General features: G+C 39.9%; 1 protein-coding gene across 11 annotated transcripts in view; it reads left to right on the forward strand.

The window, feature by feature from the left end:
- Hr3 (nuclear hormone receptor 3 ROR-beta) overlaps positions 1–3,478 on the forward strand; it is a 117,177-nt gene extending 113,699 nt beyond the window's left edge. For all 11 annotated transcript variants that reach the window (XM_076894981.1, XM_076894985.1, XM_076894988.1 and 8 more), the window contains one exon: positions 2,159–3,478. The gene's annotated coding sequence lies outside the window, so the exon portion shown is untranslated. The remainder of the gene's footprint in view (positions 1–2,158) is intronic.
- Positions 3,479–7,754: the final 4,276 nt, after the last annotated feature.

Genomic DNA, 7,754 nt, shown 5'->3' on the forward strand with positions numbered 1-7,754 from the left:
ATTATAATTAATATTATTACTGTTACTATTACTGCTATTATTATTATGACTATTTTTAAATATTTCTTTTATTTTATTTTATTATTATATTTTTCTTCTCTCTTTTTGAAGCTTCCGTTTTTCTTCGTTCTTTCGACGTGTACAAACTGATAATAGGATAATTCGTGTTGTAAGCCCTCATCTTCCTTCTCTTTAGTTCTTCCTTTCTTTCTTTTCTTTTTTTTTGTCTACTTTTCGTTTACTTTTCTGCAAACATTAATTAATCGTACTCGTTAAGTGAAAGTTACCTTGGTTGTTTCTGAAAGAAAAATACAGGGTTCGCGGATGGGAAAACGAGCGCTCGAGACGACGGGGAAACGCGAACGAACAAAGTCTACCGGGTTTTCACACGCGTCTCTCCGACCGCGCGCGTTTTTTTCTTTTCCTTTTTTTTTTCTTCTATTCCGGGTTCTTCTCGAAGTATATAACTAACTTATTCTCAGCTTGTTAAGTTCTCACAGAGATACGGTACGTTAAACGGTACTTTTTTATTAGCTGTTATTACACGAATCGACACGTTATTATGTAAAGCAAACAGATTTCGACTTATACACGTTTGAACGTCCCTATTCCAGGATGATTTTGTAAGAAATAATAAAGTATTATTATAAGCGAGTCAATCGTTACGTGATGTGCTTTTTCTAACCTATGGAAGCCCGTAATGGTTACGTAAATATAAGCGTAATTTAATTAATCTTCGTATCGATCGAGCTCTCATTCCGGAATCAATCAGAATCGCGATCGGTGATCGTGTCGCAATTTTCATCGCCGCTGATGCGTGTAATCGTAATGTAACGCGAAAATAGTGTTCGTTGCGCCTGTACGCCTGTATCCAAGTGATAAAAAATCGCACCTCCGTTTTAATGATTTTTAAGGGAACAAAGTTTCAATGTTTCAAACCGGTGGCAAATACCACCGCGCTTCTTTTGCATACGAACCGAAACCAGCAAATTGATTTTTATCGAGTTTCCAATTGGGTAATTTAATCAACACGTTTCGTAATACAAGAGTCAACAGCATTCTGTAACAAGAAAAGAGGAAAGAGCAGGAAAAATTTAGAGCAATTCCAGGAAGGTTTTTCTCCGAAGTGGCAATATCTTCGTGGGTCAGAATTGGAGGTGCGATTCTTTACCATTAAGGTGAAACTCACACATTGTATAAATTAATCGTAGAAAATGATTGAAACGCCACTTGTATCTGTTTGATCGGTTGCTCGAATGGGTTTCTGAAAACCCGGTAGGCTTGTTGCGATCGGATCGTGTCCAGTCGATCGTAAACCGACGAGGTCGAAGTTTGCTGTGCGCGCGAGTCGAAAGTTACTTGTTTCTGATCTGACAGCGATCCTTCCTAGGGAGCGTCGGGACACGATGACGTGAGAAAAACGTACGCAGGATCGTAGATGGAACAGCGTGAGAGAGTAGCATAGGGAAACGAACGTGTCGAGGCAATCAGAACAGTAATAGATGATCACGGGTGAAAATAATTTGCGCGTGGAGGAAATCAACGAATGAATAAAAGATACCAAGGAAAAAGTGATTTGTGTGCTAATAAACGACTGGATTTAATCAACTGTGCAATTCCTGCGAATCGAATCGGATGAAACGACAAAATTTTTCTACGGAAACAGATTCAATTGTCAATCTCTTCTCTGTCCAAACTGAATAGATACATTTATTCGCGTTATTAGTTTTATTTTAGATTTATGTTCTATATTATTAAACGAAAGAAAAAGAACCAAAAAAATATATATATTGATAATACAATGATTTTATACGGTAGTTCAATTTGGACAGAGAATACTAATCGTTTAAAACCACAGAGCATTCTGTAAGAGTCGAGCGAAGGATAAGCTCGTTCCACTCGGTCTGACCATGTCGGGACACATCTACTTGCGTTCTATTAGCCTCGATCGGAGTCGTCGCGTCCGAGGGTGACGCCAAGAGGAGGGGACAAAAAAACACGAGGAACACACACATTGACGAAATAAAAAACGGAAAAAAAAAATGAAACACACTGGACTCGTCTCTATCGACTGAATAGTTCTTACTCGCGGTGCTTACGACAGGGAGCAAAAGAGGTATAAGCGTTTAACCGTATATTCGTCTCCTTTCTGTTGCAGATTATTTCCTTCGTAATGAACGTATTGGGCCTTAAATAAACATAACATTGTTATATATAAAGTATACATAAAAAGCAACATAAAGTATATATGAAAGATATATAGAAGTATATATATACATACATATATATATACACAGATATAAAATATATTATATATATATATATAGAAAGAGAGAGAGGGAGAGAGAGAGAGAGAGAGAGAGAGAGAGAAAGAGAGGAAGAGTGTGAAGTGTGCGAGTGAGAAAGATAGCGTATGTGAAACGATTGCGTGCGTGTGAGAGAGGTGAAAAGAAAAGCGCGAACGAAAGAGACGGAGTGTGTGTGCGTGCGAAAGAGACAAAAGAGACACACACGCGAAAGAGCGAGAGAGAGCGAGAGAGAGAGAGAGAAAGAGAGAAAGAGAGTGAGAGGGATTTAAAGGAAAATAATAAAAAATAAAAAAAAGTTAAAAAAAAGGAGGAGACACGAGAAAGGAGCGAGCGAGAGCGAAAGATAGCTGCGTGATAATAGAATTAACGAGAGAGAGAACTGAGAAATATCGGTTGTTATGATGATACATATATAAAGAAGTATATATATTGTATTAATTAAAATAAAGTAAAAAAAAGTGGTTAAATAAGGGCCCCGCCAGGACGGTCCAAGGACGACGTATATGATAATATAAATACAATATATCTATATTACTGGGGACTGGCGTGTACGGAAGAATGTTGGTCGGGTCGTCGCCCCTCGCGGACATAGAAAACCGATTACATTTAAATAAAACGCAAACGGTGCAAAAGTGAACGAATACCCGAACGAAATAGCGTCGACGAAGCCGACAACGTGGTCGCTGCAGAGCCAGGGATCGCGTCGGAATTTTTAGCAGTTTTCAACGCTCTCCGGAGGCAAGAATAAAACGGGAAACGCGAGAACAGAACGCGATAAGAGAAAACGGCGGCGGAGAAGAAAAGAAAGAGAAACGAAACAGACGAACGGAATGAAAAATCTTCGACGCGATATCTGGCTCTGCGCCGCTGTTCAACTTCGCGTTAGTGGTTTGCATAGTTCCCTCTGAGCTACTTTAGACTCTATATATGTATAAACACACACACATACACGCATATATATATATATTATAAATATATATACATATTAAAAAAAAAAAGGGTGAAAAACAAGCATGTACCGACGACACGATCAAGATTCGACGGTCCCTGTGCTTAAAGAGAAGAATTTAAGAAGTAAAAGAAAAACGAGGTGAAACGCGTGAATGGAAATATAAAATGAAGCGTTAGGGAGACATATATATATAAATAAATAAAATAAAGAAAAAAAATAGATTTATATTGTCCCTGGACCGGCCTGGCCGGCTCACGGACGCAACACGTGGAAATAAAAATAACAAAATGAAAAAAATATGAGGAACACAGGCACACGGATACATACACACGATATACACACACCTGCAGCGAGACTAAAATGGAAGAACAAAAGAAAAAAAAAGGGAAGGAAGTAATGTACGGCTAAAATGGAACACTTTTACATACACGATGCCTGCGCGAGCGCGTAGATAGAAGTTAAATCGAGGTAACATTATGTGCGCATTATAAACGTTTTGGTACTGTACGGCACTGTATGACGCGTCTCTTTATACGTAAACACGTACTTCTTAACTAAATAATAACCCATCGCCGCGGTGAAGCCTCTCGAAGCGTTTTTTACGCACCGTTACCGGCTTTCCTCGCTTTCGTCGGCCAGGCGACGCTGGCTGAACCATCCATCGTGCCACGATCGAGCGCGCGAACGCCAAACCAATTTCCGTGCCGATCTGGACTCGAAAAATCGAAGGAACAATCCGCAGAGTGATTTTAACGAATGTTGAATTTCAATAAAATTGATTACACGACGGCACCTTTGTAAGATCCCCCTCTGTCAAGCGATCGAAGAGATGTTAACGCCGAGTACGATTTGCATTTACGTATAACGTTGGGATTTGTACTTCGTTATTACAGATCGCAGTATATATCATGATTTCACGAATTCACCCAGTTTCATTCTTTGCACTTTCGTTTTATGTACTCGTCTAGTTTCCATTTGAAGTAAACAGTTTCTAGCCAGATAAAGACTATCTTAGAGATTTAGTATCAAGTATCAATAATGTACGTTTGTACCCCTCTGCGACGCAGTGATCTCTCTCGCATGAGCTTGGCGAAAGAACGCGAGACAACGATGCAAAGAATGTAATTATTATTATATCATTACGTTTGTATTACATCGCGAGACCATCTCTTTCTCCTTTTATATGTAACGCAGCGAACGCAAAGTACAAATCCCAGCCACATCTTCTATCTACTCAGTTTCTCAAATCTTCGAAGAATATGGAAAAGAAACGATCGCGAATCTTGTAACCTTTCGTTGTTGCGAGAATAAAACACGCCAGGGAAACGGAACGCCCCTGATTCCGGTGCGCACCGGAAGGGTAGACGCGAATGGAGTTAACGGGCCTCGCAGCAACGAGAGGGTGTACGGAAATCGCGTTGGCTCGGGTGCTCGAGACACAGGCTGTAAAGTGGACCGTGAAGAACGACAACTTCGTGGATTCAGTATCAATGTGATGACGATCAACGACCAATAGGTTTTTCCTTTTTCGAGAGACTCGTCGTTTGTTGCGGCCGCACGTTTCACTTCGCTGTTAAGTCCGTTTTTTGTACGCGATCAACGATACCGTTTGATGAAACACACACGCGTTTAGCTCGTTAGTTAGTTATTATTAAAGGTAGGGACCGGCCGTGCTCCCGCCGCGGATAAGGGAACGGTCGGCTCGTCGACGAGGTAATATCGTTGGCGATTATCGTTAGACATTCTAAGGACAGCGATCGGTTAACGCGTTAACGATGATTTTTTCCACGGGGATACAGCGTCGATCCCGCGTATTTTCGACTTTCTATTATAGGGATCGTAAAATTCTAATTAACGTTCGCGAGGACGTGGTCGATCGATCTCGCGACACCACGCGTTGGTGGTACTCGATCGATCTGCGAATCGCGTCGAGATCGCGACGAACTGGGCAGAGGATGTCGTATAGTTGAATAAATTTTATTCGAACGATTCTCTTGGTCGAACGTGAAAACGGCAGCGTGCTCTTAACGCGGACGAAAGTTTGTTAGAATTATTAATTAGAACGTATAGATGTACCAAGCGTTCAGCGAATGATAGGAACATTTTATTGACTAACCGAGAGTTTCAAAGTCTAATTCGATCTATTTGATATAATATCGATTTTTTCGTAGTCACGGTGCTCGAACACGTAGACTGTACTTTCGATCTTGACGATGAACGTTTCTAAATTTTATATTTATGTGTCTTGGCGCCAACGAGAGGCGAGATAGGGTGATTCAGCGCCGGTTATTCAACTATAGCGTTCTTTCTGCGCGTACCTCGAACGCCAACCACCGAGTACGTCGATTTAGCCGAGTTTGTTAAGCCGCTAAGTTCGAGTTTCGTAGCGCACCGGGTGCGTCGTCGATACTTTACTGTTTATAAAGTGTCCCACATTTTTAGCGTAGCTTAGCAGAACCGCGTAGAGCGAACCGTAGCCGATAGACTGTAAAACAGAGTTTATAGATAAGTTCTCTTCACCGTAAAGTATCGTCCGCGCCTCGACAACAAGAAAAGAAAAAAAAAGAAATCCTCTTCTCTTTATTGTAATTTATATAGCAGTGACGCTTAATCCCTCAAGTGGCGGTGCAACGGTACGAATCATCGTTCATCGAACGAGAGATCTATAATCGAGCGCACTTTTTTGTATCCGCGAGAAGAGAATTCATGTCCATGTTTACATTCAACGTTTCCATCGTTCGCCCGCGTTACCATTATTAATTAGAATCAGCCACGGACGCGCTGCTTAAGGGATTATTCGGTTTTTTAATCATCACTTCGAATCCTTCGAAGGGGTCGAGCGACGTGTCGAGTACAAAGGAGTAAAGGGAAACGTAGCGACGATTATTGGCTTGGTTGTAACCGAGAGGATGCGAGAGGGACGTCGGAGAGATGCGAGAAATGAAATTCTAAACGAGAAAAGGGGCAAGAGAGTACAAGGGTGATGAGAAAAGAGGAGATCGAGGGAGGGAGAGAGAGAGAAAAAAAAAGCGAAAAGAGCCGGGCGCAATTTACGGTGGCATTGAGGAGAAAGGAAAAAAGTAAATGAAATAAGACGAGCGTGCGAGGACAAATGGAAGGAGAAAGGAGTAAAAGGAAAATCGAAAAGGAAGAAAGGCTCGACGAGAGCGATGGCGAATCCGTCACGGTGCGCCGACTGACACGTTTTCGGACGGTTTAAATATACTTATAGCGAAATTAAGAAATGCATATTATTCTGCCGATTAACGAGTAAGTGCGTAGAATTCGTTTAACTGTAGATAAAGAAAAAAAAAACAAAAAAAAACACGTACACAGTCACGTACGCGCGAGTGCAAGATACATTACCACCTGTAATCGTTCACCCACGACCACCCAGCCCACCCATCCACCCATGTGTACACAGAGCGTACCAGAACACAGGTACCACACGCACACGTACATACATGTCACGTGCATACACACACACACATACACACAGAAACACACACACGTACACGAACACGCAGAACACTTTACATTACTTAGACGTCGGAGATAACCGAGGTACAGTTTAAGGAACAAAGTAAGAAAAAAAAGATATAAGAAAAACGAAACGAATGGAGGTGAGAAAGTGAGAAAGCGAGAGAGCGAGAGAAAGGAAGAATTAAAGAAAAAAAAAATTAATGCAAAACACACACACACAAAGGCGCAACACGTACACGCGCACGCACGTTGCAATTAGACGTTATTATCGCAATTTGGAGTTAAATTTTATAATATATAATATATAAAAATATATATATAATAAATAAAAGTTGACGGATAATATAGAGTTATATTAAATATCGATTAAAAAAAAAAAGAAAAAAAAAAGAAAAAACGAGTGAAAGAGTTATGTTCTTTAGGGTGGCGCTATTCACGCGCTATCGACTCACCTTTTTATTACCTCAATCTCCCCTGAAGATTTCTTAATCCCTTTTAGCATCTCCTTTCACGAGTCTACTTCAAGGCGATCCTGTTCTACTCTCTAACGTTATATAAATTTTCTCTTCTTCTATTTACAGCACAAAATGATAAAATCATATTTCGAAGTAGTACTTTCTGTTAAACCTTTGCATTCGCTATTCCTTCGAATATTTTACTGTTCAACATTTTAATTGGCTTCTCTTATACATTCGCGTAAGTAATAATATGTTTAAGAAAATGTTGAAGGTACGTTGTTGTCTTCTATATATTTCAATGGACATTTTGCAATTCTACTTGTCAATTTTAAATTCATATTTCTAGTCACTTTTAAGATAAGTAGGACGTGTTCTTCGTGTACCGTAGGTTCGTAGGCGCTATTGTATTACAATATTAAATTTATTACAGAAAATGTTTAAACATCTCATTTATAAATATTGTATAAGTTCTATATAAAGTAAATTATATGTTTTATATATTAAATTGTATATATTTATTGTTAATATATGAATTTATTGTAAGTTTAAGTC

Source organism: Xylocopa sonorina, chromosome 5 (genome assembly GCF_050948175.1).
Source record: "Xylocopa sonorina isolate GNS202 chromosome 5, iyXylSono1_principal, whole genome shotgun sequence".
In the NCBI taxonomy this organism is placed as follows: Eukaryota; Metazoa; Arthropoda; class Insecta; order Hymenoptera; family Apidae; genus Xylocopa; species Xylocopa sonorina.